The following is a 16,305-nucleotide window of genomic DNA, read 5'->3' on the forward strand; positions in this document are numbered from 1 at the left end:
GGAACAGAACAGAGAACCCAGAAATGGACCCAGGATATTATGATCAATTAATATTTGACAAAAGAGGCAAGAGCATACAATGGAGTAAAGATAGCCTCTCTTATAAATGGTGTTAGGAAAATTGGACAGCTACATGCAAAAAAAAAAAAAAAAATGAAACTAGACCATCAACTTACACCATACACGAAAATAAACTCAAAATGGATAAAAGACTTAAATGTGACCCGTGAATCCATAAAAATCCTAGAATAAAATGTAGGCAACAAAATTTTGGCCATTATACGCAGTGGAATTTTCTCTGATACATCACCTAAGGCAAAAGAAACAAAGGATAAATGAACACATGGGACTACCTCAAACTCTAAAGCTTCTGCACAACAAAAGAAATGACCATCAAAATGGAAAGGCAACCTACTGTATGGGAGAGCATCATTGCCAATGATATGTCAGATAAGAGATTAATTTCCAAAATATATAGAGTACTCATAAAACTCAACAAAAGGAAGACAAAGAACCCAATTAAAAAATGGGCAGAGGAGCTGAGTAGACACCTCTTCAAACAGGACATACAAATGGCCAAGAGACATTTGAAGAAATGCTCAACATCATTAAGAGTCAGAAAGATGTAAATTAAAACAACAATGAGGTATCACTTTACAGCTCTCAGAATGGCCGCCATCAACAAATCATTAAACAAGTGTTGGCGAGGGTGTGGAGAAAAGGGGACTCTAGTACACTGCTGGTTGAAATGCAGACTGGTGTAGCCACTATGGAAAGCAATATGGTATAACCTCAAAAAATTAAAAATTGAACTTCTTTTTGTCCTAATGTTCCCACTTCTAAGAATGTACCCTAAGAAACCTGAAACTCCAATTAGAAAGACTTTGTTTACCCCCATGTTCATAGCAGCACTATTTACAATAGCTAAGATCTGGAAACAGCCAACTGTCCATCAGTAGACAAATGGATGACAAAGTTGTGGTACACATACACAATGGAGTACTATGCAGCTGTAGGAAAGAAAGATCTCTTATTCTTTGAGACGACATGGATGTACCTGGAAAATACTATCCTAAGTGATACATGCCATGCAGAAAAAGACAAATACCGCATGATCTCACTTATATGTGGAATGTAATGAACATAACAGTCTGAGGAATAGGGTAGACCCAGAGATGTGGACGTAGGGTACAGACTGACAACCCTCAGAAAAGAGGGTCGTGGGAGGAAGGAAGAGATAAACCACAGAACTTATATGCATGTACGCATAACCAATGGACAGGGACTTCAAAACTGGGAACGGGGTGGGGGACTGGGGAGGAGGGTGTCGATGGGGTAAAAAAGGAGAAACATCTGTAACAACAATAAAATTTTAAAAACTCAAATAAAGCTGAAAAAAAAACAAAAACAAACAAAGTCTAACCAAAGCCTAAACAATAAAAAAGTGTACCAACAGATAGTCAAGGAACCTGTGTCAGGATACCCTGCATATTAGATACCTATGAAAATCTCAGTTAACCTTTTTAAAAAACCTCAGCTTCTTCTACTGAAATAGGAATAATGATTCTCTACCTCACATGAGTCTAACACTATCTATCTGCTCAGCCTGGTAGTTCAGAAGACAGACTGTTCTGTTCAGGGAAGGATCAAGGAACAGTAAGCAACATTACTAAGGTGAGGTGGTATTTTCCTCCCATTTGAGTTTTTGTAGATGGAGAAATGTACAATGCCCTTTTCTGAACATTCTACACTACAGCGTTGCAGTCTTGGAATCTAGAGGAGACACCCTCCGTTGTGCTTTGCCATGGGCAGGGATGGAGATGTATGTGATGAAAGTCATTGATTAAGACAAACCACAGATGATTCTGGTTTCTCTAACCCTCTCCTCTACCCCAAAGCATCCTTATGGTCACACTCTGAGGTTAGCATTCTCTTTGGGCTATTGAGGTCCTATGGGAGCCAACTCCTCACATTAAGGGACCACAGGATGAGACCTGCTGTTCTGGACCCATCTTCAAATCCTACCCTGTGGAAACTCTGCTAGCAGAGGCCTGGTAGAGGAACCAGGACCTTCTGAGGCCAATGGTTGGTTACCAGACAGGAGGGAGGGTTGGGTCACTAGGAGGGTTTCATGGGTCATAACCAGCCTAGACAACCTGGAGCAAGTCTAAGGCTGAGGCTAGAGTGGCAGGTCTGAGCCTGGAGTAAAAATAGGCTTGCATATATTTTTCTAAATAATGTCTGATCCACTTTATGGTATCTTTCTTTCACTGTTCATGAAATACAAACTAAAAATACAACTAACACCCAAAGTTCGAAATGCAGACTCCTCATAGTTTGCCGTCTCTATAGCGTCTACTCACTTCCCTGGCCATGATTGTGCATGTTAGGACTTACAAAGCAATATAATTCTTAATGGTCATTTTGTAAGCTTCTCACCACAGGAGAACAAAGACCAAGAGGACTTGTCAGACAGAAAATGCCAGACACCAGGAATCAAACCATATTGATTAAAGAAGTAAACTGCCATTTTAGAAAAAGCAAGTTCCCGGGAGATAACTAGACCCTTTTGCCTCCTAGAATTAACCAGACCTTTTGCTTTCAGTTTTTGCATCTAAAGAATGTCTGCCCAGCCCACTGTAAAGCTAGGCAAGCCCTGCAGCTTGGGGCCCCGAATTTGGAGACTGCCTCCTCTGGGTCCGCATGCGTAAATAAAGGAACCTCTTCGTTTCCTCTGGTGTTCTGTCTGAGTCTTTTCCATAACAATATAAGAAACTTAAACTGCCAAAGAAGCATCTGCATTTCTGTAGACCTAAGCCCACTGCCCAAACCCTCCAGCCAAGCCCCCAAAACAAACTGAGGACAAATGCTTCCCACCAGTGGCTGCATATAAGGATGAAACTCCAGCTCCTAGATGCTGCCATCATCTACATCATCCATCCAATACCCCATGGCTAATTATTTGTAGTCCTTCCCTTTGGATATCCCCATCCCCTTTTCTTTAAGTAAATCTAATTTTTCTTTATTCACCTTCTGGGATTGCTATTTAGCATGCCTGAGCACTAGACTTTAACCTTCCAGTACCTGTCCTCATTGTAGCAGCCACCCTAGTTTCCTTTCCATTCTAACTGTGGAGGGCCAGCAACTCCAGGACAAGACCATTTTGGGGTTGGGCTGGGTTCTTTGAGGCTGGGCCTCCTGCTTGGTTTACTGGTTAAGACTTAAAGCAGATACCAGATGTATTAAGTGGGCATTGTGAACCTCAAAACATAGACCGGAAGGCCTTTAGGACCGAGGGGAGCCATCTCTTCTAGGAGCCTGGCAGCAAATCTCGGTCCTCCGAGTCCCCAATGGCGCTCCCCTCCCCCAGCCTTTGTTGCCCTCGCTTTCCCAGACACCAGCTATGGGCCTGGGGCAAAGTTGGCGGCCGCAGTCAGGCAGGGAAGATCCCGCCTCCTCTCCCTCCTCGTTGTCATTCTCCCCCTGGAGCCCGTGCCTGCTGTTTCCTGCACGGGTGTCTCCAGGCTTAGCTGCGCCCCTTGCCCAACCCGCCCGCCGGGTGCGCGTTGCGGTAGGCTTCCTGCACCCCTTCCTTTTGCGAGGGCCGGGCTCCGTCCTTCGCCCCATCGCGCGACTCGGGAGTTCCTAGCCTCGCTGGCCGCAGCCGCTGCCCCTAGTCCTGAGCTCTAGTACTGCTCTGGCAGCAGGGGTCACCGGCCGCGAAAGCAGGGCTGGGAGCTGCGGGGGTGGGGCTAGGGTGAGGAGAGGTGCAGAAGAGGGAGAGGGAGGAGAGGAGAGCTAGGGACCAGAGGATCAAAGGCGGGCGCCGCACCACGCCGCTTCCCGCACGATTGCTCTCTGGGAAAACTTGCCGGAGGGCGCCTGGGAGTGTTAGCCAGCTCACCAGGTACTAAAGGTAAGTCCAGCGCCCCGACTGCGCGGGCGGCGGAGGGACTGGTGGCAGAGGGGCGGAGACCATGGGTGGGCGGGAGGCAAGCCGGCCAGGCAAAGGAGGGAGTCCTGGCTCCGCCTCAGAGCGCCCAGACCAGGTGGCTAGGCGCCTGCGGTAAGTGCGGGTGATCGCAGCCGCGGGACCTGTGTAGCGCAGGGTCGCGAGCCAGGAGGAGAGAGCAGAGCAGGCCAGCAAGATGCGGAGGAAGGGGCCGTGTGCTGTCGGCTCCGGCTGCAGTTTGGCGTCTCGCCACCCCACGCGCCTAGCAATGTGGAGGGGCTGCTCTGCAAAGTCTGTGGGAGCTAGTGAGCAGGAGACCTAAGAGCGCAACAGAACGTTGTGCCCAGGTTGTGAAGGAGCGCGGCGAGCATAGGCTCTGCGTGTTCCAGTGAATTCCTGGAGCGACCCAGAGAAGACTGGCTGGGTATGGTGAGTAGGAAGCCGCGGAGCTGGGGACCAAGGTCTATCTGACACCGGAAAGGAAACTGGGCTTCCATTTGCAGAGAGGATGGGGAAAGGAAGGCGAGGGTTCGAGCGCTCTTTGGTCGGGATCTCCCAACATGCGACCCGAACGGGGACTCACAGAGCCCCAAGCCCCGAGGCCGGAGCCCCGAGTCCCGAGCCCCTTTTCTGGAAGAGCAGGATGGGCATCTGTGAGCTGCCTGCTCCCTGGCAACCGCAAGAGCCCAAAACCCTAGTAACTGCCAGCCCAGGAGCGGAGAGGAAGGCGAGTGGCTGTTTCTGTTTGTTTGTTCCAGTTCTAGTCTCGATTTCCCTAGGTAAGATTTTCCTGCCTCTTCGTGTGCGCCCTTCAAGCAGTAGAGAGAAGAATGAGTTAGGCAATTTCTTTAGAGAAGGGGCTTTGCTCTCTGTGCTTCTTGAAGATTCCTGTAGAGTGGGCGATTGCAGCTCTGCCATGGGGAGGCTGCAGTGTAGTCGTTAGGCTTTTCTGAAGGACAGAAGAAGGGGTCCTCTGGTGGCATTCTATTTCCTTCGGGGTCAGTTCCTCGCAGAGGCTTGGACTCCTGGCACCCAGATTTCAGGTATACAAAGCCCATTTGCGACATCAGATGCTCTGGTGCCACCGTGCCACTGGCCCTCATTCTATGCCTTGCTTTCCTGACTATGTTCCGGTGTTTATTGCAGCTTGGCCGATATGGGGCAGGTGGTGCGTGACTCCGTTTTTTAATTGGAATCAGGCTCAGGCAGTGGTATCTGCACCTGTGTTTGTGTATCTGTCCCCCCTCCCTCTTACTGGCCCGCGTGTTTGGTCAGAGCCCAAAAGGAGGGAATGCTGCGCAGACCTACGTAGGGTTAGCAGCTTGGTAACAAACTGGGAGGAGCAAGCCAACTTTCCTTGCTGAGGTGCCTTTGCCTGGGCAAAGTCGCATTGGTGCAGAAATGAGGTCTTCCAAGAGGGGACTGACTCCGAAATTCTCACAGGAGCCAAAGTGAAAATGAGCCGCCAGGGAGGCGGGGGAAGGGGTTGGGGGCGGGTGGAGGGTGGTAGTCTGAAGTACTTTCTGACTAGGACAGGAAGTAGCTCTAGCTGAATTTTCTAATGAATCATTGCATGCTGTGTGCTTTGCAGTTTTGTGGAAATGACTTTCTGGAGATCAGACCACAGGTTCTGGGCGTGTGGGGTGTGTGAGGAAGAGCCCTTCCTCCCTCTTTCTACACTCTCTGCCACCTTTGCAAGGAGCAAATGTTGACTTGTAGCTGATATGGTGCCCTTTCCCACCAGTCTCTCTGCACCGCCCCCCCCCCCCAATACACACACACACACAAACACACGCACACTGCATGAAAATGAAGTAGTCATAATCAACAGGGCCTTTGTAAATAAAGAAAAAAATTGGAAAATCTAATTTCAAGTTTTTTTGAAAATGTCAATGGTACACAAAGGTAGAGGGAATAATAGAAGACTGAGCTTTCAGTATACCCCTCACCCCACACCAAACTCATTAACCTTTTGCCCTTCCCCCCTTGTTTACTACCCCTCCTTAGAGTTCTGGAGGCCATGTTTGATGGATTTAAAAACCATGGCAAACATGTCACTGCCAAATGTATCATTATGTATCTCCAGCTGATGACTTCATTTTCATCTAACAGAAATTACTGCATGACTGCTCTAAATTATTTCATTAGAATGTCAACAGAAGAAACATTCAAACCTGTGAAGAAATTTTGTGAGTTTATTTGAGCCAAAACTGTCAACGATTGCTGGGGAGCAAAACATAGTGCTCCAGAGAATGGCAGTTTTGCACATTATTTTATACATTACAATCAAACGAGGAGACATAGTGAGTTATATGAAATCTGTTGGTGCTAGATTAGAGAGGTGGGAGAAAGCAAGGCAGGGAAACATCTGGGGTTGGATAAAAGGTAAAATGATAGACACATACATCTTTTACATAGTGGGTACAGGATAGTTAACAGTCAACAATTAATTCAGTGACAATGAAGGGATTTCTGGTTTTCGCAGAGCGGTGCCTGTGCTTTGAGGGGTCTGGAAAAAGGAAAATTACTTTGATGTTTCAAAGATATGTTATCATAGATGTAAAAAGACAATAGACAGTCTCAGTTAAGATAAAGATTGACTTTTGTCAGAGAAGATGCTGACCGAGCACATGACTACCTGCCACAAACTGTTTTTAGTTGAAAAGTTTTTAATTTTAGACCATCTTTTGTGTACTTTAGGTCTTTGAGTTTGCAAGGCCGCCACACAGGCCTTTCCTGAGCTTGTCAGGTTAGCATTTGGCCCATTTTCATCCACAAGAACATAGGTGATGTTAAAATAAAAAAAATGAAGTCATGCCCCCATTTCTATTTTGGAATAGAAAAAGGAAATCTGCTAACATTCCTTGAGGCATAATGGGGGGCAGAGGGGGGGGAGCAGGACTGGAGGATGGGGAGATCCAGATCCTGAGAAAAAGAGACATTTTACGTATACCATTTGATGTGCAGTATATACAAAATAATCTAGTTGAACCATGATAAACAAAATAACTTTTTTTATAAACACTTTAAAAATTATTTCACAGATAAGCAATTAATTTTTTCCACATTAACCTAACATAATAGTGCTACATTGAACTCTTTTTCTTATCAAATCTAACTCATTTGTTTTTCTGGGAGTTATTAGTATTATAAGAGAATAAAAAGATATTTTCTTATGTACATTTTCTATCAAAGACACTTGTCAGTACTATTCTGAGATTTATGAAGAGTACTAAATATTTCATCTCTCAATTAGAAAACACTTGCTTATCACATTGGTCACATCATTCTCTGGAGAGACACTCTACTCACTCAAATTTCATTTCAAATGTGGTTTCTGTTGACTGGAAAATAGCATGGGGAAGGCCTCCAGATACAGTGAGAGAGTGACTTCTACACTCACCCACCTACATGGCCCCCTTTTACCCTGCACACCTCTACACCTTCATTTATATAAAAGCTGTTTCTAAAAATTGTCAATGACATTCTTGGAGGATGCAGCCAGACTTCTGAACACCTTTATAAGGTGTACTATTTAAAGGCACCCTTAGCTAACTTTTTATAATATGAATAACTATTCTGTAAGAGTACAATTTTATGTCTTTCTCCTATAAATAAAGACTTGTTTTTTCATGACATCAGCATGACCCTGAAACCCTCACTTTTCCTTTGCAGGGTCCCTGTGCACATTGGAAATTCTTAATGTCTACCACAAACTGATTGTGACCTGTAGTTTGTACAGACTTCAATTTGCCAGCAAAATTCTTTGAATGAGTGGGTGAAGGTGTCAAGAATTGAAGGATGGGGTGTTTATTTGTCAGCAGCAGCAGCAAAGCAGTGGAACTGAGTAGCAAAACTGTCTGCCCTTTCAGTAGAAAGTCACAAGGCCATTTTGTGGAAGTACAATGATACGAGGTGATATTAGAGTATAGCTTTAAACCTAGCATCATTACATTGCAGATATTGGGGTCCACGTGTCAGAAAAGCAAAACAATAAAGATATTCAAATATTAATATTCAAAACATTAAAAATAGACTGCCCAAGTTTCTGCCCATGTCACCAGAATTGCAATGTAGCGGTGGTGTTAACAAATGTTATTGTTCAACATTCTCTGTACAAGATACTTAGACATTTCAAATTATTCCTGAGAGTTCATAAACGTGTTTTAAAGAAGAGTTGCAGTAACTCTTTCAGGCATCGGGCTACAATTCAGTCCCCTCACTGTCCCTGAGGGCAGTATACTAGATTTCAGATGGGAGTGGAGGAGGGAGAAGTGGGGAAGACACATTTGTGATTTTCTCAAGTCCATGATTGCCTCTGCTCCCTATGATATTTTCTCACTGTGTCTGTGAAAAGAAAGGTTTCAAACTTTCAGCTCTGCTGCTTGCTTGCTGAACAATCTTAGATCACATAACTTTTCTGAGATTGTTTCTTTTCATCTATATTCTTTCCAGGGTTTTTAAAACAAAATATCTGTGGTTGTCACAGTTTTTTATATGGGGAAGACTGGATTGAGAACAGCTTCTAGTCTGTTAAACGTAATGTTTCCTTTATATCTCCATGGATCTCTGAGAATGAGAAATGATCTCAGGCCCTTCACTGTACCTAGTTGGCAAGAGTCAGAATATGGACAATGTGTGTGCATCTCTCTCATAGGAATGTGCCTGAGTGGTGTAGATATTCATGCCTGCTGGGGGTTAAAGGGAATGTATAGGACAGGCTTATGAGCAATAGTTTTAACACAACTAAACTTTTAATTTTTTACTTTTTTCCTTTATTGATTTTAGAGAGAGAGGAAGTAAGAGGGAGAGAGAGATAGAAACATTGATGAGAGAGAACATCTATTGACCGCTTCCTGTATGCCCCGCACTGGGGATCAGGCCCACAACCTGGGCATGTATCCTGACCTGGAATATAACTGGCGATCTCTTGGTGCATGGGTTGACGCTCAAACACTGAGCCACACTGGCCTCATGATACAACTAAACGTAACACAACTAAATTTAGACTCATATCACATTATAAAAATTACATGATGCATGTTCTCTAAGATACACTATTTTATTTATTTTTTTAAATTAATTAATTTTTATTACAGATGTTTCTTCTTTTTCCCTGATTGACACCCTCCTTCCATTCTTGCCTGGCCTCCCCTGCCCTAGCATTGTTGTCTATGTCCATTGGTTATGCTTATTTGCATAAGTTCTTTGGATACCCCTGCTCCTAACCGAGGTTTGTCAGTCTGTTTCCTACTTCCATGTCTCTGAGTCTATTTTGTTCATCTGTTTGTTTTGTTCATTATATTCCACAAATAAGTGAGATTATGTGATATTTGTCTTTCTCTGATTGGCTTGTTTCACTTAGGATAATACTCTCCAGGTCCCTTCCTGATGTCTCAAAGGTTAAGAGATCTTTCTTTCTTATAACTGCACAGTATTGCATTGTGTATATGTACCACAGCTTTTTTATCCACTTATTTATTGATGGATACTTGGGCTGTTTCCAGATCTTAGCTATTGTAAATAGTGCTACTATGAACATAGGGGTGCATGCATTCTTTCTGATTGGTGTTTCAGGCTTCTTAGGGTATATTCCTAGAAGTGGGATCACTGGTAAAATGGCAGTTCAATTTTTAACTTTTTGAGGTAACACGATAGTGTTTTTCACAGTGGCTGCACCAGTCTGCATTCCCACCAGCAGTGTACTAGTATCCCCTTTTCTCCACACCCTTGCAAGCACTTATTGTTTGATGATTTGTTGATGGTGGCCATTCTGACAGGTGTGAGGTGATACCTCATTGTTGTTTTAACTTGCATCATCTCTCTGATACTTAGTGATGTTGAACATTTTTTCATATGTCTCTTGAAGCAGATAACCAGTAAACTACAAAGATCCATTTATAGTACATGATGAAGTTGCAAACTTTATTTAGATCAAAAGTCCTAATCATCTTAAACAATTTTATGATAACTTGTTCCGTTACATAAATAAAAGTACAAAATCAAATAAATATTACTACCTAAGATAACTGTTAGAACTAAGAATAACACAACCAAGAAACAACACACACGTATGGAAAATAATAAAAATAAAGCTGCAACTGAAAGCATACTTCAGATCAATCCAGAGGACAACTTACATATTTACTTGGGGAAAAAAAGACTTCATCTAGGAGTTCAATTATTCTAGAGAGATGGGGAATTGTGCTCTTGGGGTTTCAAATCAATGTTCATTGTGTTTTTAGTTTGCCAATTGATTCTTTTATTTATTTATTTATTTATTTTTTTATTTTTGTTGTATTTCTTTTTAATGAATTTTTATTTATTTTTTTGTTACAGATATTTTACCTTTTTACCCCATTGGCACCCGCCACCCCACTGCACCTCTGCCCCATCCCCGGCTTAGTTGTCCATGTCCATTGGTCATGCATACATGCATATAAGTTCTGTGGTTTATCTCTTCCCACCCCCCCAACCCCCCATCCTCTCTTCTGAGGGATGTCAGTCTGTGCCCTATTTCCATGTGTCTGGGTCTACTGTATTCCTCAGACTGTTATGTTCATTATATTCCGTATATAAGTGAGATCATATGGTATTTGTCTTTTTCTGCATGGCTTCTTTCACTTAGGATAATACTTTCCAGGTCCCTCCATGTCGTCTCAAAGGATAAGAGATCTTTCTTTCTTATCGCTGCATAGTACTCCATTGTGTATATGTACCGCGGCTTTTTTATCCATTCGTCCACTGGTGGACACTTGGGCTGTTTCCAGATCTTAGCTATTGTAAATAGTGCTGCTATGAACAGGGGGTACATAGATTCTTCCTGATTGGTATTTCAGGCTTCTTAGGGTATATTCCCAGCGGTGGGATCACTGGGTCAAATGGAAGTTCAATTTTTAATTTTTTGAGGTAGCACCATATTGTTTTTCATAGCGGCTGCACCAGTCTGCATTCCCACCAGCAGTGTATTAGAGTCCCCTTTTCTCCACACCCTCGCCAACACTTGTTGTTTGATGATTTGTTGATGGCGGCCATTCTGACAGGTGTGAGATGATACCTCATTGTTGTTTTAATTTGCACCTCTCTGATGATTAGTGATGTTGAACATTTCTTCATATGTCTTTTGGCCATTTGTATGTCCTGTTTGGAGAGGTGTCTATTCAGCTCCTCTGCCCATTTTTTAATTGGGTTCTTTGTCTTCCTTTTGTGGAGTTGTATGAGCACTCTATATATATTGGAAATTAACCCCTTATCTGATACATCATTGGCAATGATGCTCTTCCATACAGTGGGTTGCCTTTCCATTTTGATGATTGTTTCTTTTGCTGTGCAGAAGCTTTTTAGTTTGATGTAGTCCCATGTGTTCATTTTCTCCTTTATTTCTGTTGCCTTAGGTGATGTATCAGTGAAAATTCTGCTCCCTATGATGTCCGAAATTTTGTTGCCTACATTTTCTTCTAGAATTTTTATGGATTCACGGGTCACATTTAAGTCTTTTATCCATTTTGAGTTTATTTTTGTGTATGGTGTAAGTTGATGGTCTAGTTTCATTTTTTTGCATGTAGCTGTCCAATTTTCCCAACATCATTTATTAAAGAGGCTGTCTTTACTCCACTGTATGCTCTTGCCACCTTTGTCAAATATTAATTGAGCGTATTGCCTTGGGTCCATTTCTGGGTTTTCAGTTCTGTTCCACTGGTCTATATGCCTGTTCTTGTGCCAGTACCAGGCTGTTTTGGTTACAGTCGCTTTGTAGTATAACCTGATATCTGGTATTGTGATCCCACCTACTTTGTTCTTCTTTTTCAAGATTGCTGTGGCTATTCGGGGTCTTTTTTGGTTCCATATGAACTTTAGAAGCATTTGTTCTAGTTCTATGAAATATGTCGTTGGTATTTTGATGGGGATTGCATTGAATCTATAGATTGCTTTGGGTAGTATGGACATTTTAATGATGTTAATTCTTCCAATCCATGAACAGGGTATGTGCTTCCACTTTTTTATATCTTCCTCTATTTCTTTTTTCAATGACCTGTAGTTTTCTGCAAATAGGTCCTTTACTTCTTTGGTTAAGTTTATTCCTAGGTATCGTAATTTTTTTTGGCGCGATGGTAAATGGGATTTTTTTTCAGTTTCTCTTTCTGTGAGTTCATCATTGATGTACAAGAATACCATCGATTTCTTGACGTTAATTTTGTATCCCGCTACTTTGCCAAATTCATTTATTAGGTCTAATAGATTTTTGATGGAGTCTTTAGGGTTTTCTATGTACAATATGATGTCATCTGCAAATAATGACAGTTTCACTTCCTCCTTTCCAATTTGGATCCCTTTTATTTTTTCTTCATGTCTGATTGCTGTGGCTAAGACTTCCAGTACAATGTTAAATAAGAGTGGCGAAAGTGGACATCCCTGTCTTGTTCCTGTTCTTAATGGAAATGTTTTTAGTTTCTGTCCATTGAGTATGATGTTGGCTGTAGGTCTTTCATATATGGCCTTTATTATGTCGAGATATGATCCCTCTGTTCCTACATTGCTGAGCGTTTTTATCAGAAATGGATGCTGGATTTTGTCGAATGCTTTTTCAGCGTCTATTGATATGATCATGTGGTTTTTATTCTTCATTCTGTTTATGTGGTGTATCATGTTTATGGATTTGCGAATATTGTACCAGCCTTGCATCCCTGGAATGAATCCCACTTGGTCATGGTGAATAATTTTTTTGATGTATTTCTGGATCCGATTTGCTAATATTTTGTTCAGGATTTTGGCTTCTAAGTTCATCAGGGATATTGGCCTGTAGTTTTCTTTCTTCGTAGTGTCTGTTTCTGGTTTTGGAATTAGAATTATGCTGGCCTCATAGAACGTGTTTGGAAGTCTTCCTTCTTCCTGAATTTTTTGATATAGTTTGAGGACAATGGGTGTTAGTTCTTTTTTGAATGTTCGGTAAAACTCCCCTGTGAAGCCATCTGGGCCTGGGCTTTTATTTGCTGGGAGAGTCTTGATTACCTCTTCAATTTCCTTAATTGTTATTGGTCTGTTCAAGTTTTCTATATCTTCCAGGAATAGTTTTGGGACACTGTGTGTTTCTAGAAATTTGTCCATTTTACTTAGATTGTCGAATTTGTTGCCATATAGTTGTTCTTAGTAGTTGTTAATGATCTTTTGTATTTCCGTGGTGTTGGTTGTTACTTCTCGTCTTTCATTTCTGATTTTGTGTATTTGGGTTCTCTCTCTTTGTTTCTTCGTGAGTCTAGCTAAGGGTCCATCAATCTTGTTTATCTTTTCGTTGCCATATAGTTGTTCGTAGTAGTTGTTAACGATCTTTTGTATTTCCGTGGTGTTTGTTGTTACTTCTCCTCTTTCATTTCTGATTTTGTGTATTTGGGTTCCCTCTCTTTGTTTCTTCGTGAGTCTAGCTAAGGGTCCATCAATCTTGTTTATCTTTTCGAAAAACCAGCTCTTGGTTTCATTGATCCTTTGAATTGTTTTTTTGTTATCTATGTCATTTATTTCTGCTCTGATCTTTACTATTTCCTTCCTTCTGCTTGCTCTGGGGTTTTCTTTTTGTTTGCTTTCTAATTCTTTAAGTTGTGAGGTTAGACAGTCAAATAGAAATGTTTCTTGCTTTTTGAGGTAGGCCTGTAGTGCTATGAACTTCCCTCTCAGAACTGCTTTTGCTGCATCCCATAGATTTTGTGTTGTTGTGTCTTCATTTTCATTGGTTTCCAGGAAGTTTTTAATTTCTTCCTTGATCTCCTCGGTGACCCATTCATTGTTTAATAACATGCTATTTAGCCTCCATGTGTTGAAATGTCCTTGCATGTTCTTGTTGCAATTGATTTCTAGTTTCATGACATTGTGATCTGAGAAGATGCTTGATATGATTTCAATCTTCTTGAACTTGCAGAGATTTAGCTTGTGTCCTATCATTTGGTCTATTTTTGAGAATGTCCCATGTGCACTTGAGAAGAATGTGTATTCTGTAGTTTTGTGGTGTAATTCTCTGTAGATATCTATTAAACCCATTTGGTCTAGTATTTCATTTCGAGTCTCTGTTTCCTTGCTAATTTTTTGCCTAGAGGATCTATCCAGTGCTGTCAATGGGGTGTTGAAGTCCCCTGCTATGATTGTATTGTTGTCGATTTCTCCTTGGAAGTCCTCCAGAAGATTTTTAATATATTTTGGTGCTCCTATATTGGGTGCATATACTGTATGTTTATCAACATTATATCTTCCTGTTGGATAGATCCTTTCCATGTTATATAGTGGCCTTCTTTGTCTCTAGTTATGGTCTTCATTTTGAAATCTATTTTATCAGATATGAGAATTGCTACCCCAGCTTTTTTTTGCTTTCCATTTGCTTGGAGGATTTTTTTCCATCCCTTTACTTTCAACCTATGTGAGTCTTTTGTTGAGAGGTGGGTCTCTTGTAAACAACATATAGATGAGTCATGCTTTCTTATCCAATCATTTACTCTGTGTCTTTTTATGGGAGCATTCAATCCATTTACGTTTAAGGTGATTATTGATATGTACTTATTTATTGCCATTTTTGTTTAGTGTGGTTCTATTTTTCTTCCCATTTCTAATGCTAATTACAGCAGTCCTTTTAACATTTCTTGCAGTGCTGGTTTGGTGCTAATGTGTTCCTTTAGCCTTTTTTTGTCTGGGAAGCTCTTTATTTGATCTTCTATTTTGAATGATAGCCTTGCTGGGTAGAGTAGTCTTGGATTCAGATTCTTGTTTTTCATGACTTTGATTACTTCATGCCATTCTCTTCTGGGTTGTAGTGTTTCTTGTGAGAAGTCAGCTCAGAGCCTTATGGGGTTCCCTTTGTAGGTAACTTGTTTCTTGTCTTTTGCTGCTTTTAGGATTCTCTCTTTGTCTTTAATTTGTGGCATTTTAATTACTATGTGTCTTGGTGTGGGCCTGTTTGGGTTCTTCTTACTTGGGACTCTCTGTGCTTCTTGAACTTGAATGCCTTCTTCCTTCACCAAATTAGGGAACTTTTCTGTCACTATTTTTTTAAATATATTCTCTATCCCTTGCTCATTTTCTTCTTCTTCGGGGACTCCTATGATGCGAACATTATTACGTTTCCAGTTGTCCCATAGTTCTCTTAAGCTGTCTTCCTGTTTTTTAATCGTTTTTTCCTTTTGTTTTTCTGATTGGTTGATTTTTCCTACCCTGTCTTCTAATTCACTGATCCGGTCCTCAGCTTCCTCTACTCTGCTTTTTAAACCTTCCAATGTGTTTTTCATTTCTGATATGTGATTTTTTATCTCTTCTTGTTGGTTTTTAATTTCCCATATACTTATTTTCAGTGTCTCTATGTCCTTACTCATGCTGTTCAGCTTCCTCAAGATCATGGCTCTGAATTCTCGCTCTGTTAACATGCCTAACTGCTCCACACTGATCTCATCTTCAGTGGCGGTCTCTTGCCCTTTCATTTGGCTTCTGTTTCTGTGTTTCACCATTTTGGCTATTACTGTGGGCTTTGGAGCCTGTCAAGTTCTTCCTGTGGGTGTTCGTGTTCTGCTGTTTGTGGCTCCCTCTCCTGGGTTTAGATGAGCGAGGGAGTTCCCATGTTGAACACCTCTGTCAAGTCTTACTTTCCTGGTTAAAGTTGCCAGCCCAGGAAAGGTACTGTTATCCTCTAGCTTTTTGCCTGGAGGCTAGCAGTGTAGGTTACTTGATGAGTTTTGGGTTGTCAGTTGATTGAAAAACTCCCTCTGGTGCTTAGCCAAGGGGCTTTCAGGAGGGTGTGGCAGATGCTGGTTGTTAGTGAGCCTCAATTAGCACTTCAGCCAATTGATTCTTATATAGATCAGAGACATTTCAAACTTTGGTCCTGATCATGCTATATGGAGAAAATAGGTATTTCCTGATTGCAAGTTGGTTCTTTCATAAAGGGCCCAACTAATTTAAATTCAAAATTTAGAAAACTATTACTTCTCAAACATTTGGCCTTATTGGTCAACCATTTTCAAGAGTGCTTCCACTTATTACTTCCATAATCTTTTTCTCTTTTGGGAAATGTCAATATCCAAAACAAAACCAAAAAGTAAACAGACATTTCAGACAACTAGAACCATAAAAGTTTTATTTCAGTGCCTCAACTTTAAAGTGAAGATATTTCTGAAAGAGAAAAATATCTTACCTTAAATATATTAGGACTTTACCCCTGCTTAGGGAAAAAAAGAAACAAAAATGTTACATAAACTTACCTTTCTGTCATGTGTACAATATGTAGTTTTTAACTTATTTCCATGATCTTGGTTCTCACAGTTTAGTGCCACAGGCTCTCATTTGGTGCAGGTGTTTGAAATAGGTTTGTTTCTGAAGATTCT

At 41.4% G+C, this 16,305-nt stretch overlaps 1 protein-coding gene across 2 annotated transcripts in view; it reads left to right on the plus strand.

Annotated features, from left to right (window-relative positions):
* The first annotated feature begins 4,267 nt into the window (after window positions 1-4,267).
* Window positions 4,268-16,305, plus strand: part of SYNDIG1 (synapse differentiation inducing 1) — a 394,531-nt gene continuing 382,493 nt past the window's right edge. The window contains exon 1 of one of the 2 annotated variants that reach the window (XM_036245078.1): window positions 4,268-4,381. The gene's annotated coding sequence lies outside the window, so the exon portion shown is untranslated. Of the gene's footprint in view, window positions 4,382-4,679; window positions 4,732-16,305 lie in introns of those variants that run through there. The other variant, XM_036245077.1, reaches the window with a different exon arrangement.

Source organism: Molossus molossus, unplaced genomic scaffold, assembly GCF_014108415.1.
Source record: "Molossus molossus isolate mMolMol1 unplaced genomic scaffold, mMolMol1.p scaffold_m16_p_6, whole genome shotgun sequence".
NCBI classification, from domain to species: Eukaryota; Metazoa; Chordata; class Mammalia; order Chiroptera; family Molossidae; genus Molossus; species Molossus molossus.